The sequence below is a fragment of the Eurosta solidaginis genome, chromosome 2 (assembly GCF_040869045.1).
Source record: "Eurosta solidaginis isolate ZX-2024a chromosome 2, ASM4086904v1, whole genome shotgun sequence".
NCBI lineage: Eukaryota > Metazoa > Arthropoda > Insecta > Diptera > Tephritidae > Eurosta > Eurosta solidaginis.
In genome coordinates this window covers 49555252-49583017 of record NC_090320.1, presented here as the reverse complement: position 1 = coordinate 49583017, position 27766 = coordinate 49555252, and the positions used below count along the sequence as shown (strand labels likewise).

The 27766-nt window shown below is 38.4% G+C and overlaps 1 protein-coding gene across 13 annotated transcripts in view; it reads right to left on the bottom strand.

Annotated features, from left to right (window-relative positions):
• Positions 1-27766, bottom strand: part of B4 — a 628513-nt gene that overhangs the window by 592173 nt on the left and 8574 nt on the right. For 11 of the 13 annotated variants that reach the window (XM_067765289.1, XM_067765287.1, XM_067765288.1 and 8 more), the window contains exon 2: positions 18218-18556. The exons of 1 other annotated variant lie outside the window; for it this stretch is intronic. The gene's annotated coding sequence lies outside the window, so the exon portion shown is untranslated. Of the gene's footprint in view, positions 1-18217; positions 18557-22723; positions 22935-27766 lie in introns of those variants that run through there. One more of the 13 variants, XM_067765290.1, reaches the window with a different exon arrangement.

The following is a 27766-nucleotide window of genomic DNA, read 5'->3' as shown; positions in this document are numbered from 1 at the left end:
TTAGTTTATGCCGTTACGGATTACCAATTTGCGAACAAAGTTAAAATACACTGTGAGCTCTGCTCAGCTGAGTATAAAATGTTGCGTTTGTATTCGAAACTCTGCTGGCTTTATGAACCACTGAGCCAAAATTAACAAGCTGCAGCAACAGGATGTTAGCAACAGTTTTTTACTCGAACTGCAACAGCTGAGAAGCCGGCAAATTTAAAGCGAAAGTATCCCAATCAGCTGAAAGTTGCTGCAATGCGCAGCGCGACACGTGAACTTGAAGGAATCAATACCTATAAAAGTAGGGATTCAGAGAAAATAATGAATAAAGAAGCTCATAACAGCTGAGCGAAAGCGTGCAGGAGAGACCGCAAAGCTATATGAATGCATAATATATTAGATGGTTTTTTTTTAATTTTATATAAGCTATTTAGGTATGGCTATCAAATATGAATGAAGCCTTATACTATTCAGCACAATATGCATACATTAAAGGCAAGACAGTTGATACTGCATTGCATAGTGTGGTCGTGAATAAAGAGAATACCCTAGAACACCAGGAATATGCTCTAGGTGTTTTTCTGGACATTGCTCGAAATGAGCAATAAACGACAGTCTCAACTCGATTAAAGTACATCCGGCCTTGACAATTTGCACTGACTCCATTTTAAGCTGTAGAATGATCACGTCGCAATGGGGTGTAAACTGAGGAACGCTCTGGGGTGGAGGCATTATCACCAATGCTGTGAATATTGGGCATCAATCAAATGCTTAACGGGTCGATAGAGGACCAGTCAAACTCACGGCGTATGCAGATGACATTTCAATTATCATAAGCCGCAGATGTCTACCAGATGTACATGCCTGAGTAACTGGAGTAGGGCTTCCCCCAACGTGGATAAACCCAAACTAGCACTATTTACTAGGATATATAAGGTCCCTTATGGGATTAAGCCTAAGGTTGGAGGGGTAGACGCACAAGAAAAGTACAACACAAAATATCTAGGAACTATTAAGTTAGTAAGTTGTCATCGTGGAAACTCCATGTAGAAGAGAGAGTGAAGAAACCCTCTGTGGCACCACTGTATATATAAAAGAGGATGCTAGAATGCACGTGGGGCCTATCGCCCAAACCCTCGCATTGGGTATTTACGGCAATTGACAAGCCCATGCTTTACTATATGCTCCTAGTTTGGTGAACAGAAACATAAAGGAGTTCGTATAAGAAAAAACCCTGAGACGGTATGCAGATTAATAATGATTGGAATAACGTGAGCCTTGAGAACTTCTGAACAACTGCGGCAGCAACTCCAACAACTCCAAGTCCTCGGGGCAGCTGCAGAATGCAGGTCGTATGGCCACAACTGTAAAGCGTTTTCAAATACAAGACGAACGGACTACATGATCCCGCGCCTGAGCTTCGAAAGTTATCTTGGGACCACAATAGACAGAGGTTGCCTCAATTATGCGAAATAGGCAGAGCATACTATAGACGTGGATACCGATGGTTTGGAAACCAACGGAAGGGGTCGAGGCTGCTGTTTTTTTTTTTTTGTCGATTCAGAAATAGGTACATCCTTCAGGCTGTCAGGCGAAAATTGTAGCCGGTAAGAAAACACCAAAATTTCTGAAGGAGGCGTGCTTAAGCTGCAGTCACGTCAATATATATACTGATTGTCAGGCGACGATAAAGACAATAATCTCAAACAGTACTTCATTAAGAAGTTTTCTGAAATGCAAAGAAGCATTCGTAAAGAGATAGAAGCGATCATGAAGAGATAGAAGTAACGAAAAGGCCGATGAGATAGCACTCGTTGAATCGACGGTGGACGACCCAATCCGTTTGTGAAAAATCAATAGGAGACAGGAGTTGCATATGATCCAGCAAGCAGGAAAGGCGTGGACAGTAGCGCAGGCCTGGAAAATTTCAAAGATAATGTGCAAATACTACGGAGTTAGACTCAAAAAGTTGCTCATATCTCTATGGGCATACTAAATAGACACTACCTTCTGACGTAAAATGCTTATACGTTTGGCCTGTTGTTGTTGTTGTAGCGATAAGGAAACTCCCTGAAGGAGTGCTGTCGATGTTGTTGGTCATTTGCATGATATAGATGTGGTACGTTGCGGTAATAAGCACCATTAAGGTACTAGCCCGACCTGCAGGAGGAAACGGTTGAGCATGATCGGTGTTCGTGTCATGCGGTCGCAAGGTCAAGGTTTCAGCTACTAGGGGCGGCAGAGTTGCCATATAGGTCCTAGAAAACTTCTAGTATTTGCCAAGAGGACAGAGTGATTCTATGACATATGTAAGTCATGGTGCATAACTGGGGTTTTTACGTTTCGTCGTCTATTAAATTCTAGTAACACTAAGGACGCATTCAGTCTATGTGAGGTCTTTATTGACCGGTTATTCCCGATAGTAAGATCTTCTTACAAAGCCTGAATATATTTGTTTCTGTTAAAGTTAGATCTGCTGTGGTTCTAATTCAACCGCTGGGCGAGCTCCAGTTAGCTTAAAAATTTGAGATTCTTAGACGTACACCTGGTTTTTTACACATCGGACTTCAGTAGGTTCTCACGCCTTGTTTTTGTAATTTAATATATGTATTTCGTTTGCACCTTATAGTCCCGATTTTCAGAGTCCCGAAAATGTATAGTGCCGAAAATTTACAGAAATCCCGAGAGGTCACAATCCAGGCATAACAAAATTCCAACATAACGAGATCCCAAAAAGACAAAATTCCGACAACATTATATCCCGACTAGGCAAATTCCCTACAACTTCAAATCCCGACAACACACTACCCAGACAAAATTACTACAAATTGGTTATTACACATTACGCCTACGCAGAAACACTGTGCATGGCGTAGCCGGTGTCGTATCAGGTAAGTTGTTGTTGTCCAGAGATGTCTAAAATAGTAAAACAATACCGAAGATGTGTATTTTTTTGACATCATGTGTGATTTCTCAATTTCCATGTTGTCGGGATTTAAGGACGGAATTTGTTCAAGTCGAGATTATGAATGCTCGGGATTATAAATTGTCGGGATTTGGTCGTATTGGGATTATATTATACCCCCTTTCAAAATATTTCATTTCATCGTCGGGATTATGAATTAACGGTATTATGTGTGTCGGGATTATGTTACGTACCCCCTTTCATCATATTTCACTTCGTCTTATTATCTTACACTTCAGTTCATTATTTTCCATTTCATTTCTGAAAATTTCACTCTATTTTAACTCAATTGAATCTATTAAGTTTAAATTGCGCTTCATTTCACTTCATCGTTATTTAATTCAATCTTATTTCATTCCGTTTCAGCTCAATTCAATTTCATTTAAATAAATTGTGAACTTTTTTTTGTGCGTTAAATTACATCAAGGCACCTTTACACAAACATTTATACATAACTATAACTACATTGACACCCACGCACGAACGTGCATACATACATATATACCAATGTAGATAGCTCTCAGTTATTCTTGCTCTCAACTTACTATACTCTCTTACTCATTTTGCTGTAATATGAGAATAAGTTTTTCTATTTTACAGCTCATATGTTTAGTAAAGCCAGTCTGCAAAACGCAAAATATTGTATTTGTTTTCCATGTATAAGCAAATGTTTATCAAACTCCCTAACAAATCAATACAAATCAGTGGTGCACAATGCCGACAGAGCTTCGTATATAAATGCAATTTGTTTGTAGTAGTATGTGTTAACATGGTGAATGTTTGAGCATTCAATCCATTGCTATGGTTACCAGCAACATTTTTTGTGCTGTTGCCAGCTAGCATTAAACTCATCCAGGGTTGGGAAATGACATTTCATGAATTGTACTAAATCCACTCAAAAATCGTACTTTTTTCGTTCAAATTGTACTGATTTACATATATTGCACTATTACTCATTTACTTTTTTTTACTTTTTAGTACCAAAATAAAAATACGTGCTTAACCGTCCTGTTCATGCATAATTTTTCTTCTTAGTTCGCATGGCTGGGTACACGGGTACCACAAGGCAGTTCATACGTGAGAACTACTAGTGGTACCTGGGTATCCCAGCCATGAGAACTAGTAATAAAAAACTAATTTATTAAAAAAATCATCTTTATGAAATTATATTTAAAAAATTGTCTATCCTTTTTGTAGACAACTTATTTCCATAGGATGCCACAAAATTTTGACTCGTTTCTATTTGTAGATTATGTAAAAATGGTTTTTGAATATGCAAAAGGTACCCGGTTAGCAATCTATGAACAGGACGGTTAATGTATGAATTCATTTAAAATTAATTTTTCTTTTTATTTAGAAGGAAACACTTTTTTAGTTCAATAAGAGTTTTTGAAAAACATAAATAATATTCTTTTCTCATACATAAAACATACTATTATTACATAGGTATATTTTAAATATTTGCATATATGTATGTATGTTTGTTAATCAAAAGACTTCATCCTCGTCAACGATTAAACTTTGTTCACAACTAACTCCCTTATCAATTTGCATATTATAACAACATTCCCCCCTGGTCTTAATAAAATCCTTTGTTTTTATCAAAGAAGAAACTGATTCAACAAGTAAACGATTTCTACACCTGGTTTTAATTATATTCTGTATCGAAAATATTCTTTCAACATTCGCTGAAGAATGTCAAATTGATAAAACCCCCTGTGCAATTCTGTATATATTTGCAAAAAACGGCTCGTTCAGTTAATTTTTCAATAATCGCACCTTTGCCCAAAACTCAGAAATGGAATGATTTTTAAGTGCACGGAATTCTTCGTGTTCTGACAGGGCTCGATATTCCGAATTAATTTCCTCGATTTTATCAATTTTACATGTAGGAAATAATTTAGCAACCAGTGGAACAATGCTAGTTACTTCTCCTGATAAAACAGTTTCAAGAGCAAGCTTTGTGACCCAATTCAAAATTTCATTATTAAAGTCAATTTTCGTCTGTAGGTTTTTACAAAACTCCTTGTAAAATAGTTTGAAGTTTAGTTTAAAATTTTGAATATCTTGTTTTTCCAATAAATTTTTACAAATGAATAGATCTACTTCAGCGCCGCAATACATAATATCTATCTATTTAGAAATAGTAGTGTTATCGAAATATTCTTTTTGATTTCAGTGAAAACAGGTGGGTTTCATACATATGTATGTAGGTACATATTATTTCAAACTAATTATTGCTTCAAAAATCATATGTGATAAAGAGAGTCAGTGCTAATCGAACTACTAGTGCAAGTACACAGACGAAAGGAACGTTGTCGTTTGTTCGAAAGAAGGTTGCCATAGCGTCAAAATACATTACTTGAATTAGAATATTAGCTGTAGGCAAAATTGTACCAAAAATTGCAGCGTAGTACTTCAATACTTTCTTGAGTCAAATTTTATCAAAAAAGTACAATTGTATCGAAAAACCCAACCCCGAACTCATCTATATGAAAAACTGCTTTTGTGACGGAGCTACATACATATTACTCCCCATGAGAGCGCGTGAAAATGTGCTTTTTTTATAATATTGGCCATAGATGCCAACATACTCAAAATCAAATTTGGGCATTTCAGAATAAAAAAAAAAAAAAAATAAATGTAAGGCGTGATAACCTCCGACGAGATCTAAGGCCGAGCTTCTCTTCCAATTTTCGTCGTGCTCCTCTTGATTTTCCCTACAAATTGGCCGGACGGGACCTACATGTTTTATGCCAACTCCGAACGGAATCTGCAAGGCAGATGAGTTTTCCCTGAGAGCTTTTCATGGCAGAAATACACCCGGAGCGCTTGCCAAACACTGCCGAGGGGCGACCCCGCTTAGAAAAATTTTCTTCTAATTGAAAAACCTTATTTCTAAAATTTTGATGTTGCTTTGCCCGGGGTGCGAACACAGGGCATACGGTGTGGTAGGCGGAGCACGCTACCATCACACCACGGTGGCCGCCACAAAGGTTTAAGTTATGATTTTCACCGAAAATTTACTCAAGATTGTCAAAAGAGATATCAAAAAACTCGAATTTTTGGCAGGATTACAAATCCGAAGGAAAAAGTAACTCCTTTTCACCCGTGGAAAATGTATCAGTGACAACACCTTTCATCGAAAGGCTGCACACGAAACGGGTTTTGGTTGCAACTTTCGATTGGTGAACAGGTCAGCTTCTTAGTCTTCGCATTGATGTAAAGGGATGCATAAAGGCCATGTTTTTGTGGAGCATTGCGACATTCCATTTTTGACAGCTGAGATAAATTGTAGGTATACGTATAGGTTAACGTAACATGTTTAATTAACAGCCTTTGCGGACGACAACGCAGATACTTCACCAAGTGATCTAATTTCGTAATTTCTTATAAAGTTTTTGCCTTTTTTATTGTATGTGGATATACATATGTATGTACATAAACGTTTTGGTCGCATCAAAGTGAAAAAAGGGCTATCCGTTCATTGTTATCTTATGGCGGTGCCAGAGCTACAAAGCAAAGCAACGCAATCGAAATATATTATTTCATATTTTTTCACTTATCTACCACAAAACATTTCTATAAAGCTTTGCCTTTTTTATAAATTTTAATAGGTTTTCATCAGCTTACTTGCAACTCTATAGCCATCTGATGTTCAAGATCCATTCTTGGAAACGAATGAACTTTTGTTTACAATCGAATGAACCATTGTTTACAATCGAATGAACTTCAAGATCCATTCCTGGAAACGAAATGAGATAGAATGAATGTTTTGTATCAGGTCATCAGTGAGCGAGACAGAAACGAATAAACGCGGCGACCGGCTGTCGCAAAAACGTTAAGGTTCCCTGAGAGAAATATTACGATGCGATAACGCAACTGTTGTGATATATAGCTCATCTTCGAAACATGTTTAGGTTTGGGTTTTTACCTTTTTGGGTATGTTATATTAAATAACTTTTCAAAACATTACGAGTTTTTTAAATTATTTTAACAAAAGTTGTAACAATTTCATTCTGGACTCCTTTTTTCTGCGCCAAAAAAAAATTTAACTTCTGCACTGCAAAAAACTACTATAGAATATTTAAAAAACTTAGCGAAATAGCAAAAAAAAATTACATGAATGTATCTTTATGTTTTTGTTTTTTAAATCAGCTACATATTTTTTAAACATTTTGTATTTCCCCGGTTGCGGCAAATGTATTAGTCTCGGAAATATAATTTTTTTAGCGAGTGATCGCTTATATTTTTGCGATATTTGAGGTACTTAAAAATATTTCAAACTATTTCTGAACCAAAAATGAAATTTTCGAAAATTTTTGGTATAAATGCATCCTCTGCATGTTCTAATTTTAACTTTAGTTTTCTGCTGGGTTGCCCATGCTCTCGCTCTCACTAATACACTTACATTTTCATTTTTGCCGACCACTGGTTTAATGAACGACACACACGACATGTCAGTGAACGCCGAATAGTTTTCCGAAACGCTACCAAGCGCTCGAGTGCACCACTGATACAAATGGCTCCCGATTTGAAGCAAACATATAATAACAACACAATATCTGCAACATACAACAACTCTCTTGAAAAATTGCTATTTGCTTAAAAACTCGTCGGTATTGCAATTGCCATTCCAGCGAAGCAAATAACTTTTCTTTTTATTTTCCACATTGCGGACTCGCTTCTTAGCTTCTTAGTTCAGTTTGTTATGTAGCTATGTGGCCAATAAACATTTTATGACCAAAAACACACAAAGATACCAGTAAAATCTCTGTCCTCACAGGGGACCATAAAAAATTCTATCAGCGCAAACACACAAATGGCTGTTGTGGCTAAGCTTTTTTAGTATTTTGGCTGCAACTGCATACCGAAGTTTTGTACTTTTGTGTGAGTGTGTGTGTATGCAAAGTTTGTGAGTGCATAGAAGTTACTGGTTGGTAACAAGTTTTGACAGCTGTTTTTTGGTTACTTTGTTTAGCTTGGCTATAATCTTCTTATTTATTTGTTCGTTGCAGCTAAGTTTTTATGTGGGACAATCCAAAGAAGTGTCTACAGTGGCAGGAGCAGGAGAACTAGAGGAATCCAATAACTTGCTTTCAAAGACGCTTATGAGTGCTTACAACAGAGCGTGTCCCCTAAGAAGATTATAGGGAAAGGCAAAGCCGCAATGGTGGATCAAGGTGCTGAGTCTTGTTAGAAGACAGGTAAAAGTAATGTTTAAGCTTGCAAAGGCCGCGGCAAGCGAAGCGTGCAGGGACGTCTATAGAAATCTGACAGAGAGAGCGTTATGGAAAAAGTTCTATGCGCAAAACGAATGCTGCAGCGAAACGGCACGATTGCGGAAAGTTATAGCTAGGTGAAATACAGTGCAGGAACAAACAAAGCAAGAGAACATTTCCCATCAGAAGATAATGCCGAATAGTCAGCGGACAACACTTACACTTCTAGCACGGAGTGGCTAATGCCGGGTTTAGTGACTGATAGTATAATTGCATGGGTTGTGATGTTATATTCCCAGCCATGCTACAAAGTTTGAGTAGAGCGATAGTGGAATGGCTTAAAATAACATTCGATGGGTGCATAAGGCAGAATCACATAGTGTTCCCTTGGAGAACTGTTTGTGTCGTTTTCCAACCAAAAGCAGGGAAGATCGATCATATTTATACCAAAGACTACCCCGAACATTTGAGAGGCTGATGGATATGTACATAAAATCCAAGATGGTCGAAAAACGTTTCACCACAACACAACATGCGTACACCAAAGGCAAGTCACGGCACGGTTAAAAACAAAGAAAAATCTCTGGAATTTAAGTAGTATGCAGTAGGAGTCTTCTTAGACATTACCGGAGCTTTCAAAAATGTCTCTAAACGGATAATCATAGACGGTCTTTATTACATCGAAGTACGTCCAGCCATAACCAGATGGATCCACTGCATGTTAAATTGCCGGAAGATGACTTCACAATAGGTTGTTTGAGGCCACGAATTGAATAGACAGGGGAACGCCGCCGGGAGGGGTACTATCACATCTGCTGTGCACGCGGTTTACCAACCGAGTAGTCAGGCGTTTCGACGAGGGACGGGCTGCGATATACGGCGCTTATACGGAAATAATCAAATTCTACAAGCTGCCAGATTACTGTAGCGTTTTTCAGGCATAAGTTGTAGCCGCGACTAAAGCAGTAGAAACACTGGAGAAAAATATTTTAAACTGCAGCCGCGTCAAACAGAAATTAAAGCAATAATCTCTCATATCACAATATCTAATAGTGCGTTAGAGTGCAAGCAATCAATGGAAAGAATTTTGAGAGGGAGAAATATTTATGTATATTAGATCTCTGGGCATATGGTTATATGGGAAATGCTGGGTGAGTTAGCGCAACAGGGCGCAGCACTCAAAACTTCTACCGTAGATGTCATAATCTGATTGGGCGAGATTAAAAGAAGACGAGTGCTGTACATGATCGACCAAGTAGGAAAGGTTTGGAACCAATCGCGGGGCTGCGAAGTATCGAAGATCATGTGTAGGTCTTACAAACCATGACTAACAAAGTTACCCTTATCATTGGTTCCTGGTTTCTGTAAAAGGTTTTTAGTTTGCTCAGGATTCTGTAAAAGGTTTGCAGTATGCTTGTTGAGCAAACTTCTGGAAACACAATGGACTCATTCAGTCTATGTGAGGTTCTTACTGACCGGCCAGTTCAACCTAACCTAAGCACAAACAATAGAATAACATTTTAATGGTATATTAACGATTTTTGTTTTTTTTTTTTTTTTTTGTATTAACAAACATACGTGCATAGGTCTTGCCACGTTGCTAGTTAATCAACAACTAAACCACTACCACTACGGTGTTTTTTTTTTTAGCCAAACAGTCGGAGTTTCCATTTTTTTTACCATTGCTGTAAGTATTTCAGGTCTAAGAATATTAAAAGCAATGAGCAAAATCGGTGGTAGACTATTCAAGGTAAAATAATAAAAAAAAATCAATAAAAAAGACAACAATATGCAAAATGAAAAAATGGATAGCGAAAAAAGTTGACGGAAATCAAAGAATAACGTGTGAAAATTGGCTTAAGTTCTATAAGGTGTTGGTGTTGCTGTTGACAGCTGTCAACAACAGGCATTTGAAATATCCTTACAACTGAAGACAACAAATAAATAAGCTTCAAGATGCAAAGGAATAATAACGCAAATAGATAAACAGCAGTGCAATTTACTGTTAAACTTTAGAGTTAAAAGGGAAAGAGAGAGGAAGCAAGTCCGTGACGTAAACAACAATTGTGCTTCATTAATATGAAAAATATATTTGTTGCAGGACTTTGTTTCCGCCTTCTTTTAAAATGGCTTATGCCCTTTTTATGACAACTGCAATATCAATAATAGGGATGACGATTTTCGGAAGTGTCTACCTTCCGCAATTTACGGGATCTGAAAGTTCAATTTAGTGATCTCTGTTGCTTTGCGAAGTGATCAAACTCGTGACGTGTATCGTCTATGAGCGCCCAATATAGACAGTTCGACACTGAAAGAACAATACTGGTAAAATCAACCGAAATACGGGTCAATTCAACCGAAATTTCTGTTAACTTTTATCCATCGCAACAAGATGTTGAATCTACTGCACACAAATCGTTGATTCGTAATTGACCGTTTTAGTAGTCAAATGAACCAAAAAAGTAGTTGCGACTGCTTTGTACGAAAGTACCTATGTTGACATATAAATACATTAATGTAAGGCGCGATAACCTCCGAAGAGATCTAAGGCCGAGCTTCTCTTCCAATTTGCGTCGTGCTCCTCCTCTTGATTTTCCCTACAAATTGGCCGGACGGGACCTACATGTTTTATGCCGACTCCGCACGGCATCTGCGAGGCAGATGAGTTTTCACTGAGAGCTTTTCAAGGCAGAAATACACTCGGAGCGCTTGCCAAACACTGCCGAGGGGCGACCCCGCTTAGAAAAAAATGTCTTCTAATTGAAAAACCTTATTTCTAAAATTTTGATGTTGCTTTGCCCGGTGTGCGAACCCAGGGCATACGGTGTGGCAGGCGGAGCACGCTACCATCACACCACGGTGGCACTTATTAACCGAACGTCATTGGGGCTTACATCAAATATGCTGGCACACATTAAACATTATACACTTTATTATTTTGTTTTATTAAACGCACTTTCACCAAATTTTATATTTTATAATTTATTTAATTTATAGTTTTGAACTTCGCTTTGCAAATAGAATTGAAAATAGTAGTCACAAAACTCATTCTCAATTCTTTCGGTTGCAGCTCAGCTCATTCTCAATTTCTTCTCTCGCATGTAGTTGCCACACTTGATTGTTTCAAACAAAACTTGTATAAATCTTTGACATAACATTTTAAATAGAGAACTTGTAAGTTAAAGAAAAGTACAGAATCAAATCGCTAGAAGGTAATTCACCACTGGAGTAACTTTACATGTAATTCGGCAAGTTTAATTTTCGTAACACTTTAAGTTGAAACGATTCCAAAACAACTCAAGCTTTTATGTTGTCGGAAATGCCAACATTAAAAAAGGATGTTTTTTATTATCTTATTAGATTCGTTCGCGTGAGTGAAAATACGTAAAAACTTGAACAAAATGTTACTAAGTTTGGAAAAATCCTGTTCGTTCAAACAAAACTTTTGCAATTTTGCATTTCGCTTGGAGTAGAAGTTGCAAAATTGTACCCTATATATAGGTGTCCCGGTAGCTCATAATTTTTTGCACAGTAAATTCAGGGTTTTTCTTTTTGTATTGATAACTGAAAAACTAGTTTTTTTGTTGTTTCCCATTTTGTGTGTTTTTTCGATTTGGTGGTTTTCCTATTTTGGTATTTTTTTTTAAACAAGTGGCACCATCGTCATAAGTACAAAGTAGAGAGCACAGTGAGCGTAAAATTCTCTTTGAAATTCGCTCATGTATTGACTGTTGATCGCTGTTGAAATAACCAGTGAGATCAGTTGTGTTAACAGAAAAATCGGTTAGATTGACCAGGAAGATTTAGAGATACAGAATTCTGCTAACTTAAGAGCTACAATTTCTCTTCTGTTGAAATGGCTAAACTAATTTGTTCGTTTGACAAAGAACTCGGTCGGATTAACCGGAATTCGATCAATTTCACCGAATCTCCATTAAGTCAAGAACAACAGAACCGATTTGTTGATTTTACTAGCACCATTTCTTTCAGTGTAGCCGCTACAACCATGGCTCCGGTTCGGTCATCAGTTTTTTAGTCCACATGCCTGCAGCAGTGATATTCCTTTCTAGGTGCCAGCGTCGAATAGATTCTTTTTGCGCCTGTACGACAGCAATATCTTTGTCCTCCTAGGTGATAAATTGATTTCGTCTCCTTAGCGAGAACGTGTATTGGTGTGGTTGCGGCAATGACAAAAACTACAAAGTGCGGAAACTGAGCGGTAAGATGAAGCAATGTGTAGAGCCGCTCTACGTTGAAGCGAAGTAATATCTGCTCGGTACTTCCGAAATTTCATTGCATCCGTCCAAATTTCTGCCCCGTACAAAAGTATAGCATCCGTTCTCAGAGTCCAATACCCCAAATTCGCAGTTGTAGAAGCAGACTCTCCTGGGAGATGCGCGAAGAAGAGAAAAATATAATCCGAAGCGAATATAAGCAGCTATTTTCTATCCTTTGTTGGCAATTAAACGAATGGTATGTGAAGTCTTCTTGCAGGCCCATTGAAAGTGTACTTGCTATTTAACATCACCCCAAAGCTATTTGAAAGAGCTGCGTATTGCGACTTGCTGGTCATTTTGATTAAGATGAGGACTTGCTCTCTTCGTGAGGATCACGATCTCAGTTTTCGCTGCAGGAAAAAAAGTCTTTTCTATGAAATGCTGGGGGAGAAGGCTGTCATACGTAGCATTCCTGATGTCGAGACCCAATGCCGTTTCATGAGCTTCACCGCCTGTTATTTTTTCTCTGGCCTACGTAAGTCAGCAGTGTTTTAGGTAGTCCCTTAAAGTGGCAAGTAGATATGGGAATGCGTTGAAATCGTGTTTTAGGCCGTCGAGCATGTCATTCCACCCTGAGTTGAAGCATTTGGCACGTCCAACGTGACGGATAAGAACACTGGTCTTGTTTAGTGACATGCCTTTTCGACTTTCCTTAGAGCATTTGTATCGTCGGCTATGACGTCTACTGTGGAGTTGGCTTATTATACGCTTCGCGGGCAGAACAAAATCGGGGAGCGTGCTTATAGTAACGGCACGCTGTAGTAATACATTAGCTTACCTAGAAGCCATAGGAAGCATTGTGGAAGAAGCTGGCGAAATCCAGCAACTTTCCCGACGATTGCGGGTAGACATTCTGGGCATGGACTCTCTGACAACCGCAGAAGAATATGCGGAGGCAGTCCGGAAAGCGACTGGTGAGGAAATAGTGGGTCTATATGTTCTTGGAAAGCCAGCGCGAATAGAAGATGCCGGCTGTTGATGATGATGATGAAGGTGTTAGCTTCCTTCTATTAGCAAAGGGTGACCATTGCTATCGACATAACTACATATCTCTTATCAACTCTCAATTCTCACACACACACCAACTAATACCCTCAACCTCAACAAGACGGCTGTGTCCAGACTTGCTTTATAACGGGAGTGGCGATGGCAGCAATTGTTTTTCTCGATTAGCGTACGAACTTTTTTCGATTGGCAAGTGGTTTTAATGTTCGTTTTCTACGATGTTTTTCTTTTGTAAGCCTCAAAGCTAGGAACGTGATAGGTAATTTCACATAGAGTACGTTTACCTCTGTCCCAGTGGAAATTGAAAGTACTAACCCATATACACACACAAACATGGTTAAAAGCTAAGGTAATTATAAGCAAATATCATAAGCACTTTGAAGCATTTTTTGTTTTTCGTACGCCCTTTGAAGTACATTTCCTGATGCGTTTTGTGCTTTATCGTCTAAATATTTGGGCTTCTAAGCCAAATGTTTATTCACAAAGTTTTACCCAATTTGATCAAAGATTGTTGTGTTTTTTTTTTTTTGTGTGTATTTAATTTAAGAACTCTATATTGAAAATCTTTATGTGGGTAAATCATGCAATATTGGCATTCACATCAAATCACGAACAAAAATATAATTTAAATACTACAAAAATGGGTAGATGAAAAAATCAATAATGTGTGGTGCTCACCGCGTCAAGTGTTAGATTTTAAATTGAATTATTTATGCAAAGTAATTGAAAATTGAAACGGGAGCCTTTTTCAATTTAGATTAGTTGTATTGTCACATTGGATGAATTGATAGAGATAAAATGTGATGGCCTGGGTTGAGGGCTTGCGGATTTGAGACATACATATATACATATACATATACACATATATATGTATATATGTACATGTATTGTCCAGGGATGCATCTTAACGTTAAGCTAATCGTTTATCAAAAAATTTCCACCGTTTCCGTTGAAACACTTCGAAATATTACCGATAAATAAATTATCAAGATAAATTGTATCTCGTTTTTAGCCGAAACGAAAAGCTTTCGTTAACGTTAAAAACGTTAACAAAAACGTGATACTTTATGTTTGAATTGTGCTGGCAATGCTATAGCCATGGTGAAGCCGTAAGGTGGTAACAGCGAGCGGACATACACACACAAACTCCATGTAATTTGTTTGTGTAATTCGTTGGTGGTAATGTGAAAAATACTCTGAGAAATGTTCGTACTGTCAAAATTCGTGAGCAAAGTTGCAATCAGCTTGGCTAATGCTTTCACCTTTAATGACTCCGCCATCAATCAGCTTTGCCAGCATAGTTTGAAATTAATAATCAACATAAACGATTTGATTTCGTTTTGATATGGCAGAAAACGAAGCAAAATCATTTCGTTAATTTGACGTTTTTAACGTTAATAAACGAAACGAAATGAATTTGTTTCGTTTATTAACGTTAATTATCGTAACGAAATGATATCGGTTCGTTGGTTAAGCATGCCTGGTATTGTCACACAATTGCAATTGTATATGTATAAAGAAATCGGATTATATTAAATACAGGTGTGCCATAACTGCCATTTAAGCTCAACGCGCTTATATAGAACTCAGAGCTAATCAAGTTCTTTTATTCAGTTGCTTATAATTCCTTACAATATTGTTAAATTTTTTTTCGATAAACTTAAACTTCGAAAAATTAGGCTCACGCAAGTATACGAAAGCTTCTGTGAATAAAGCTTTGAAAAAATTTAATTTTTCAATGGAATTCGGAAAGATTAAATAGAAAGTTCAAAAAGGAGCTCGACTCAAATTGGAAGAGAAGCTCGGACTAAATCTCCTCGGCGGTAAATAGCGCCAAATTTTAATTTATTAATTATATATGAGCAAAAAAAGATTTTTATTTAATGCACCAAGCTTAAGTGAAAGCTTTGGTGAAAGCTTTGATGTAGGCTTTTGTCAAAGCTTGAGTGAAAGCGTTGGTGAAAGCTTTAGGTAAAGATTTGGTGAAAGCCTTGTCAAGGGCTTTGGTTAAAGCTTTAGTCAAAGCTTTGGTAGAAGAATGAAGAAGCTCTTGAGGCAAAGCTTCGTGAGAAAGCCGTTTCGCCATATCCAGTTAAGTTAGGTTTTACCTGGAGGATAGCAACCTATCAGGTGATTAATTTTATGTTTTCGTTTTTATGACCACAGGGTGCACTACCCTCTGTTAAATCGATAATTGTGAATATTCTGTGGAACATATCGCAAAACTCTATCGTGAATACAAGAAAACTATCTAAACAAACAAAAATTTCGATTACTTACAGCTTCTCATTGAAAAAGGGGTGGGGGATGGGATGACCTAGAAGATTTAATGTAGTCATCTAATATCATTCGCAAGATGGTCGAGCTTTGTCGGGTATTGTCGCTGCAACAAAAATCTGAGGTGTTTAACAGTCTCGGTTTATTGCTGCAGTTTTGCCGGATATACATGCGTAGAGCGGTCAAGCTGACTTATATAGATAAGCTATGATAGTGATAAAGTAATGTGAATAAAGATTCCTAACTATAAGCAGTGCCACCTTATGAAGGCGATAATAATAATAATGATAATGAACGGAGGTATTCCGACGATATTTGAGCCGAACTACAACTTATATGACAACTATGACGTCAATAAGTTTGGTAAAAAAAATACAGGCCACTACCATAGCCACCCCGTTTTGAGGGACGTAACAAACTAAACAGTGTACCACTGAAATTACATCTCTTGGTTGGGTCGCTCCGGTATACAAAACCGGCTGCCGTGGGAAGTATGCTTAATCACCTTGGTTATGATGGATTAAAATATCTGGCACTCGTCTTAAATCTGTCTCTGTCCACTTTCGTCAATCCTGAAAAAAGAAAAATGGTGAGGGTAATACCGCTACGAAAGCCTGGGAGACCAGCCTACGTAGGAGATTCATATTCTGTATCTCTCCTATGGCCTGCTACCAATACACTTGAATCCCTCCCTCTCTCTTATTGCACCTCAAACCTGCGACTTGCCAATCATCAGCGTGAACTAAATTGCGGACTGAGTCAAAAACTTCACCATAGAACAGTACTCGTAACGCTAGGCATATCATAAGTTTTTGACACTGTCAATCGCAGCACGGTTCTCTAGGGTTCTCCTCTAAATCTAAAAACGTCGACTACAAATTATCTCTGTAGTCGGCAGGCAACAGTCTAGTTTAGGAACGTAACAACAAAATCCAGAAGAATTTAACAGGATGGTGTCCTATCCCCACTTTTTGTTATTCTTTAGCATATCGAAGCTCCCTTCCACACAGGAAAGAGTTATCATTGTGGCCTAGTGAACAAAGGTCCCGTCATATTCATCTATGAGCTGTGCTATAAAATAAACGACCCTTGTCTTTACAGTTTTTTCACCTCGCAAAATTTGACATGGTCAACGACCAAATCCACAGCGACGTTATTTACAACATACACAAAGCAAATGTCGATGTCATTACGCTACCGACTGAGAGAAGTGAAATGCTGAATACACAGTTTCTGCTGAATACCCAGAAACCTGGGCAATCTCCTAACATACATCTGATGGAAGAGGCCCAACCGCCCAGGAACTCTAGAAGTCATCTCCGTAAACACTATGACGAAATCCGGCACTTGTGAAGAAAAGGAGTTTGGAAAGGAGACATCGACAAAAAGTCTTCAGATTACTATGCCAACAACTGCCCGTTGAACCATGTTCTCAAAGACAAGTACCCTGAACTCGCAGTTGAGGAAAGCAACCTCCCCGGCAGGTAGACACGCGTCACCCTAGCTCAACTTCGTTCTAGATACTGTAATAGATTACAATCATACTTATCCAGAATCAACCTTGACATATCCAATGTATGTCCCGCTTGTAATGTGTTCTTATATGAAAACAACCATCTTTTCAATTGTAGTGTGGAACCAGTGCCTCTAACACCCTTATTGTTTTGGTCCAACACTGTTGAAACAGCAAGTTTCGTCGGACTCCAGTTAGGGGATATTGCTGCCAATTGAATGGGGCGAAGCAATGTACAACAACAACAGCAACAACCCGACTTTGAGTAAAAATTTCTGAAGCAACGCAAGACAGGGAGAACTCCTTTATTCATACAACCAAGAAAATCTGGAAGGATTTTAGTGAGAAGTATGAGGCACCTATTAAATTAGGTATCCCAAAAAATAGGTTTCCTGCAAAACATTTTTTAGTTCATTTACTTGATTGTGGAAAACTCATTATGAACTTTTCACAAAATATATATATGAAAAGGATCTGTCGAATCATTTTAAAACAGTGTCAAATCATTTTAAAAAGGTACCAATCAGATGATTTCCGGCTAGCACCTGTTTGAGTCTGCCATGTATGTGTTCATATTTTTCCTGCTCAACTCCATTTGGTCGCTGGTCGCTGCTCTCTTACTACACTTAGGGCAGTTTTCACCATCTTCAGTTAATCACATATTTATAAGTTATCGGATTTTCCTTTTCTCCATGCTAACTGAAGCTGAGCGTCTCAATTAAGTGCAAGAAAAAAGTGTAAACAAAAGTCAGCTGTTTGGCTAGTTTTCATGTATCACAATAGATTTTTGCGATTTCTCTACAAAGTATTCACAATCAACGATTTAACCAGAGGTTGGTCACCCTGTGTTGGTGAAAACGAAAATGTAATTGAAGCCATTTGAAAGATTGCTATCCTCCTGGTAAAATCTAGCTGTTGAAAACGGCTCTTAAAAAGTGTATTAAAAGTTAAAGTTATTGATAGAGCTTACCGTTTGTATTAGGGTTCCAAGCAATCCATTTAGCACATTATTCTATTGTTAACGCTGGACAGTAGTTTTAGGACATTCTGTTTGGATATTTTAGTTTTATAACGATAATTTTGCATTATTTTTGTTTTAAAAACTTTTCGCAGATATTTAACCGATGTTATTTGCACAATGTCGAAAATATGTCGAAAATTTAGATTGTTTTCAAGATTTTTTTTTAATTACCATTTTTAATGTGTTTTAACTTTTTTTCTGTATCGTGAACTGTTGTTTTAAAAATATTTTGAGTTTACTTGATCTTGCAAACTCAATTCACCCTCACATCACTTCAGCACAAGCGTACTGCAAATAAATCAAAATTTTATAATTTTATTTTCGTAATATTTGAACACTAAAAACCAATTTTTTTATCTAAACAATTTCGTGCGCACACCTACTACACAATATCATCACAATTTCGCACACAATGCCAGACTGAACTCACTGCCGGATCTTGGCTTCACTGAACCGACGTAACGTTGTCCCACTGATGGCCGCACTAGCAAAATCGCAACATCTACACACCCACATATATACATATATCGTTAGCTAAATACGGCGCAGCTTCCAGCGTCGGTTACAACGATATTCCGAATTAGTGAAATATCAACAACAATACCTTTAGCTGCTGAGGCAGAGAGGGCTTTTAATGGTGCGTTTTGTAAAAGCGCTGCTCTTAGTATAGTGGCTATGAAAAAAGTTACCTACTCCGCTTCTTCTTTTTTCTTTAAATGTGTGGCGGCACTAAATTCCATCATTCACAGTAGGATCTTTTGATAAAAAATTTTCTAAAATTCACGTCACGGGATTTAACTTTTTTTCTGTAACATTGGTTAACATTGAATCCCTTCTAACTGAGCAACGCATATTTTAATCACCAAATGTTATTGCTGTTGTTGTTGTTATAACAGTGCTTCTCCCCAACCAATAGTTGAACCCATTCACTATTTGTCATCAATGTCCTCTAAAGCGAGTCCGAGGAAACTTGCTGTTTCGACAGGGTTGGACCAGAGAGATAAGGGTGTTAGAGGTGTTGGTTTCACCTAGCAATTGAAAATATGGTTGGTGTCATGTGCGGACACTTTACAAGCGGGGCATACATTGGGTATGTCGGCGTCGATTCTGGATTAGTAAGAGTTTAACCTATTACAGTGGCCAACTCAAAGTTTAGTTAGAGTGACGCGTATCTCTCTGGGGAGGTTGCTTTCCTCAAATATAAGGGGTTTTTGTCTATAAGAACGGGGTTTATGGGGCCATCCCCAGCAAAGTAGTCCGACGCCTTTTTATGGATCGGCCTTATCATGATTATTTTTTCATAAGCCTTAATTATCAACTTCCCCATTGCTTTATATTGCTTAAGGCTATGACTTCATAAGTTTCTGGGAGGCGGGCCCTCAACAGCATTTATTTTATCAATCACCAAATGTTTTCTATCAATATTTTATGACTCCGACACTAAGAACCATTGTCGGAAAAGTGATTTCAGAAAACAGCAGATATTATAAGCAAGGTTGTCACATAACCTAAAACTTAGGTGGGCGAAGTTTAGTGTGCGGCTTCCATGAAAAGACTTTGTGTTTGGTGTTCGTTTCACTTCGTACCCTCGCAGTAGAGTTTTTGCAGGTTTAATACATTACCTGATTAGGAAAAGCCAGACCACTACCAACAGTGTAAGTCTTCGTAATCGCTATTACATCACCAACTTCAAGGGGATAGAACGAAAACGTGCTTAAAGGTCTGACCAGTATTTAAAGGGTCTTGTGAGGTTCCAATTAAAGCTAGCAAGCCAACAGTTTAAGAAGTTCCTGCTGATAAATTTGCCGCAATGCATGCTAGAATGTAGTGTAGGCTGGATTTGACTTTGTAATATAATCTTAAGACACCCTCTGTGGTCGCCTTGACGACTCTAGTATTAAAAACACGAACGGCTTTACAGTGGGGCTCTTTTTGTGTCTCCTTACATCTTGAAGTCTGCATTTTAGTCGCGTCATACAACAAGCTTCTCTACCGGGCGTATATCCCAAGCCTCTTAACTCAGGAGTAACTTTGGTTGCAGCGTTTACCACTATTTTTTGTTAAATTTACTACTGTTTTCTGCGGTTTCAGAAATTAACAGATCCTACAAGGTACCAGATCACTGTAGCGTGTTCAGGTGGAAGTAGTAGCCATAACCAAGGAGTGTAAGCAATCCATAGAAAACAATCGGCAGAGTTGCACATGATCGACCAAGCGTAAGCCCCGCGATTGGAGCTGTAAAGTCCCGAAGGTCATGTGTAGGTATTGCTACCTTAGATGGAAAAAGTTCCTCTTATCCTTAATAAGGCGCATGCAGCAGCTTCTTAGCAAAATATGGGCGGACGAGTGCATGCCCGACCCCCTTCGTCGACTTTAAAGCCGCCTTCAACAGCACGAAAAGGAGCTGCCTATATGCCGCTATGTCTGAATTTGGTTTCCCCGCAAAACTTATACGGCTGTGCAAAATGACGTTGAGCAACACCGTCAGCTCAGTCAGAATTGGGAAGGACCTCTCCGAGCCGTTCGAAACTAAACGAGGTTTCAGACAGGGTGACCCCCTATCGTGCGATTTCTTTAATTTGATGCTGGAGAAAATTATACTAGCTGCAGAACTTAACCGCACTGGAACAATATACTATAAAAGCGTGCAATTACTGGCATATGCTGATGGCATTGATATCATCGGCCTAAACACCCGCGCTATTAGTTCTGCTTACTCCAAACTGGAAAAAGAAGCGGTAAAGATGGGTTTGATGGTGAATGAGGACAAAACGAAGTACCTGCTATCATCCAGCAAAGAGTCAGCGCATACGCGCCTTGGCAACCACGCTACTGTTGGCAGCCATTATTTCGAAATAGAAAAAGACTTCATTTATTTGGGAACCAGCATCAACACTAGCAACAACATCAGCACTGAAATACAGCGAAGAATTAATCTTGCCAATAAATGCTTCTTTGGACTAGGTAGGCAATTGAAAAGTAAAGTCCTCTCTCGGCGAACGAAAATCATACTCTACAAGTCACTTATCGTACCCGTCCTGCTATATGGGGCAGAAGCATGGACCATGACAACAGCAGATGAAGCGGCTTTGGGAGTGTTCGAGAGAAAAGTTCTTCAAAAGATTTATGGACCTCTACGCGTTGGCGATGGCGAGTACCGAGCATTGTTACAACAACAACAAGAAGATTTAATGATGAGCTGTACGAGCTATACACAGACATCAACATAGTCCAGCGAATTAAAACGCAGCGGCTGCGCTGGCTAGGCCATGTTATGCGAATGAATGATGATGCTCCGGCCAAAAAAGTGTTTCTATCGGAACCCGCCTATGGAAGCAGAGGTAGAGGGCGGCCCCCCTCCGTTGGAAGGACCAGGTGAAAAACGATTTAAACTCCCTTGGTGTGACCAATTGGCGCCGGTTGGCTGAGTGAAGGAGCGACTGGCGCGCCTTGTTGGACGGCCATAACCGTTTAGACGGTTAAGCGCCAATTAAGTAAGTAAGTATCCTTAATAAGAGAGCACTGTAGACTGATGACGGACACTGCCTTCTGGCGTTACATGCCTTTAAATAAGTCTTGGTCAGTGATAGCAGATGTAGGAAGTGTTGGTTGGAGGAGAAAACATTCGAGCACATTTCGTGCTCGTCGCCTGCGCTTGCCATGCTTGGAGGCCTTGGAAAGCTTTTAGTATATGCCAAGAGGGCGGAGTTATTTTATAACATAGGTCCTGGTTTTTGAAGGGGTTTTTGGTTTGGTTTAAAACAAACTTCTGGTAACACTATGGACTCGCTCAGGACCTGCCAGTAAAACTTAACTACCTTAGAAATACTTGCTATCGAATTTAAAAAATTTAAGACACATTTTTTCAAAGAGCACCCCACTATGCATTGTTTGCTGGTGCTATAATTTTGATTCCAAAAACCACTGCTGTTGCAGCTGCTTTCGGCTTATGGGTTCGTCATCGTTCTCATTGGAATATAAATTGCAAAACTTTTTTTTTCATTTTATTACTCGGTGGTTGGTGGTTGTGAAATTTTCTGCATGTTCTTGTAATTTTTTTACCGGCGATTTTGTTGTTGTTATTATGCATTTTATTCACCAGATGCTTCTTTCAACCGTCGAACGTACAGCCTAAAGCTTGATCGACATATCGACCCAACGCAACTCGCATATCAACCAAATGTCAAAAGGGCATTCGCGTCACCGGAAAGTTCAAAAATGACGTAGGCAACTGCAGAAATAAAACAAAAAAAACTATTCGCTATTTGCACAAACGCAGTGACCGCTGCTAAGGGAAAAATTGCGTTGAGTTCTGCACTGCTTACTGCTAAAAATATGAAACGTGTGTGTGTGTTCACACAAACATTCGTTGTTGCAAAAACCCGATCAGAGATGTTTGCAACGTCCTCTTTGGCGCATCGTCGCCAATGCTTTTCGCCCTTTCCTTACACTCACCCCTCAAAAACAATACTTGGTGCGCTCCAACTGCATTAACCCGAACACACTTGCTCTCTCATAATCATCAACACCAAACACTTTTACGCACACTCACGAAATACAAACAAATAAACAATTTAACAAAGCCACTCAACAAACATTCATTTCCTGAGTCTGCTAAATAAACTACCGAAACAGAGACCCACTGGCGAACGGTAAATAATGAACCACCTCACGCGTTCACGTTCAACTTGCGAATGAAGACTGGGGTTGGGGCATGTTGGCTGCTAGCTGCCGAGCAACGTCAGAGCGCCAACACTATTGATACAGTGAGTCTTTATTATGTTGGTTCAGTAGTTTTTATTGAATGGTAAGAATATATCGCGAGACAAATTTTTATACCCAAAGTTGTTATTGTACACAAGGGTATTATAACTTTGATTGTGTAACGGTAGTACGTTATTTTATAAAGGAATCGAGATGGATATAGACCTCCATATATTAAAATTATCAGCATCGAAAAAAAATTTTATTAGACACGTCCGTCCGCTTAACCGATATAAAAACAAATAAATGTAAGGCGCGATAATCTCTGAAGAGATTTTAGGCCGAGCTTCTCTTCGAATTTGCGTCGTGCTTCTTTTAAATATTCTTACGAATTGGGAAGGGAACCTACTTTTATACCGACTCCGAACGGCATCTGCAAAGCAGATGAGTTTTCACTCAAAGCTTTTCATGCCAGAAATACACTCGGCGTGCTTGCCCAACACTGCCCAGGGGGGCAACCCAATTTTCTTCTAATTTAAAAACTTGTTTCTAAAAATCTGTTGTTGCTTTGCCCGGGGCGTGAGCCCAGGATCTTACACAATAGCTTCAGTTAAAATTGATATATCATTACGAAATTAGGAATAGAGTAGATCCCTATTGAAAATGGGTGAAACCATGCCCACTTTTTCGATATCGAAAATTTCGAAAAATAAAAAAAGCGATAATTAATTTCCAAAGACCGATAAACTGGTGAAATTTGATACGCGGATTGACGTTAAGATAAGAAATGGAAATTTGCAAAAATTTGGAAAATGGAGGTGACACGCCTACATGAAGAAGACATTTTTTACGTTTTGTAAGCTATAAATCCTAAGCCGTTGGCAGGGAGATTATGCTTAACATTATACATTCACTTTATGAAAATTAACAAAATCGGTTTGTGCCTACTTAAAAAGAAAATTGATATTCATATTTCGAAAAATGAGAAAATGCGGAAATTCATTACCAAAGATAGATTAGGTGCTGGAACGGTATATGTTCGTTGACTTTATGACTAAAAACGAAAATATTGTAAATTTTTGAAAAATGAGCGTGGTGCTGCCTACATTTAGAAAACGGAAATTTAAAAGCTTTTAAGCCGTAAATCAAAACCCGTTGAAAATATCAAATTGCAACTTGGCATGGAAATTGCTCTAGTTTTTTAGAATTTAAGTAACTTCCCGATAAGCTACAAGCTTCAAACTTGGAATATAGTTCAGAACCCGATGACAATGCATTAATAAGAAAAAAATACTCCGATAGGTGGCGCACGAATCAAAATATTTCAAAAAACATCGTATTTGTGGTCCGATTTGGCTCATATTTGGAACACATAATACATACAGGAATTTAAAGCGACCTATGAGTCAGATAATTAAATAAAAGCGTTGGGCTCGTGAAATTTCTAAAAACGTGAGGCGTAGCATAACCTGATTGAGGTTCAATTGGTCTTATGACTATCAATTGAAAAATTAAACGCGTCCAATGATTTTATGTAATTGACTGATCAACGCCCTAGATTGATTAGGAGTATGATTACTACCTACCTAATTATTTTCTAACTTTTAGTATTATTATTACTTAATATTGTTTTCAATAAAACCGTTTAACTTAAAATTTTTTTAAATTATTTTATTCTTTTCTTTAGTGTATTCTATTTAACTTAAATGCATTTTAAATTCGAAGACTTTCATGACTTGCAGGAAAATGACGCCGCTTTCTTGAGAACAGAACATGTCACAATTACTTGGCTGCTACTTTTTTCACACAAGAGATATACACAAACAACGGTACCGCGCTTAAAGAGGAGCTGACCCGCTAATCCATAGTCTGATCAATAAATATATTATTCTAAAGCTGCCAGCGGCCACTGCGATTTCGTGGTACCGTGCTCGCCTACCACACCCTAGGTCCAGGGTGTAAAGCAAACTCAATAGCAGGGTCGCCACATTTATCACTGGGAAGTGTATTTCTCAGCGAAAATTCATCTCCCCTGCAGATGCCTTTCTGAGTTGGCATACAACTTGAAGGTCCCAATTTCAAAGAAAAATTAAGAAAAAAAAAAACGAAAAATTCCTGAATTTTTCTGTGGGTTACTGTACACAAACAGTGGTATATATTAGCAATAGCAAACCAGCTGGCGACAAACAATAACTGAAAATTATATTGTTGCCATACAGAGCTCTCAACAAATGTATATCTTTATGAAGTAAGTGTGTATGTACATATGTAAGTTTGCCAATGCAAGCTTTATGCGGCTCTCGCCAGTGGCAAGCATTTTACTTCGATACACCGGCTTTTATGCAATTACAGCTCTCTTCCAGTGCTACATGCATATCACACGATATTCAACCTCAGCAAACCAACCCAAGCCCCAGACGAGACGATACGTAGAGTTAGTTATTCGATAGACATATATAATTATGTATATCAGTGTTCGGCATATTGAAACACGATTCCGTAGTAGACGAGCTGTAAAAACGGAGTAAGAAAGAAAGCCACTACTTTATATCTTATTCTTCCAGGGAGTGTTTAAATGTGCTTGTCTTTCACGCATTAATTTAAAGCGAGCAATATGGACGCTATGTATAACTTGCGCAACCCACCACTGAAAACTGTTCCGCGCGGCGCTGGAAAAGCTAGTTGTCATCTTTATATATGTATTGTATCAAAGGAACTTGTATACAGGTCTCATCCTCTGTCCTTGGTATTTGCCCACTTGTGGAAGATTCGCGGTGGCTGTGGTTTCACCTCAAACCGGAGGGAGTTCACTTTTAGGGAAGTTCACAATGAAGCATATTCAATGGAGCTATGCAATCTCTTTTTCGCTGAAGTTGACAATGAAATATTCTCTACGAAGTAATGCGGTCTCTTGTGCTTTCGAAGTTGACAATAAAGCATTCCCTTTGGGATAATGTTGTCTCTACGTTAGAAATTCAGCAATAAAGTTCGTTCATGGAGACTCTGTCACCAAGTTCTAAACAGAATTTTACATATTCAAGCTAAGCATATATTTTTCAATTGATTTTTCTGCGGAACGTCAAAGAAAATGCTGATCACATCTCTTAATTCTGCGAAAATACGTGATGGATGAATGCTTAACAGAGTAGATACCTATCGTTTGTGGATAACAATTGAAATTTTTAAAGAGTGAGGTATGTGCGCACTCTTCTTTCTGAAATGTTTGAAACTACGTTGGGCTATGTTGAGCAGTAGCATCGGATCTATTGGGAATGTGATTAGCAGCTGAGACTTTATTTCGTAGTGATTCTATGTGAACTGACATTTTGATTCTATGTAACGAAAAGGTTGTAATCACATCCCATTATTGGGATGCAGGTTATCCTGGTGCTCAGGAAAGGTTGTTCACAGCCATTAATTGTGGAATTGTATCTTGTATCTGCCGCCGCCGTGGTGTGGCGGGGCCGCCCTGTGCAGTGTAAAGCAACATCAAAATTTTATAAACAAGTTTTTTCAATTAGAATACACTTTATCTATCCAGGGTCTGCCCTCGGCAGTGATTTGGTCTTCACTTCGAGTGTATTTCTGCCATAAAAAGATTATCAGTGAAAACTCATCTGCCTTTCAGATGTCGTTCGAAGTCGACATAAAACATGCTGAGCCCGTCCCGGCAATTTGTAGGAAAAATTAAAAGGAGCATGACGCAAATTGGAAGAGGAGCTCCGGCAAAATTCTCTTCGGAGATTATCACGCCTTACATTTATTTATTTATTTTTTATCTTGTATCTGATTAGCCAAAAAATCAGAGCTTATGCTTAGAATATATTTTTTTTGGAACTCACGATGAAGTTGCAGTGCAACCGGATGCCATTATATATAAAACGAAAAAGTGTTTAGATCAGGGGTCTGCATTCCATAGCACAATTGTGCTCCATAGAATATGCTAAAAGGCAATCACATTCCGGTTTTGGAGAGCCTAGGTTTAGATGCACCTTGTATCTTACAAGGTAAGATCTTGTGATTGTATACACGATTACAAGCTAATGTGTACGAAAGATCGGCAAGTGTTTGGCAGGAGCAAAAGGGCACTTGTGCTCAAATAGAATTGCAAACTCCATTCAAATTGGCTAAACCAGGGTTCCCTCTACACGAAAAAAGCAACAGTTACTACAAGGTAACGGTACTACTTGACAAACGAAAGTTTTATTAAGCATTTCTTGAGCGCTTTTTTATATGGACTTTGAATGAACGGTGTTTAAACCAGAGGAAGTTTGCTTTCAAAAAACAAAAAAAGGTTTAAAGAGTAGTAGATTTGAACAAAAATACGGAACAAATTCGTTCCAATAGCCGGTTGCTTGTTGGCACTGGTTGTTGTAGGCACGCGTCTGTGCGCTGCAAACACATTTTTAAGCTTACGACTGCTGATGCTGCTACTGCGGTTCTTTGTGCCACAACCAGTTTTATAAGCGATTCTTCGCATACATTGGCATGAACACAAACACTCTTATCCACAAATAAGTTCGTTGCATACAGCTAGGTTTTTATGATGCTTGTCAACCATTGTGTGAAGTATCCCTTATTATTATGTTAGCCTTATATAAGACTTATTGTACATAGCAACAAGGCGTATGACATCAGACCTTACTTAAATAAGAAATATTAGTTGTACGGCGTATTGCTTATTATACTTACTCATTCTTTTCTGTACTTATGTCATCAGGCATAGGTTATGTTAGGTTAGGTTGAACTGGCTGGTCCGTAAAGACTTCACATACACTGAAGGAGTTCATAGTG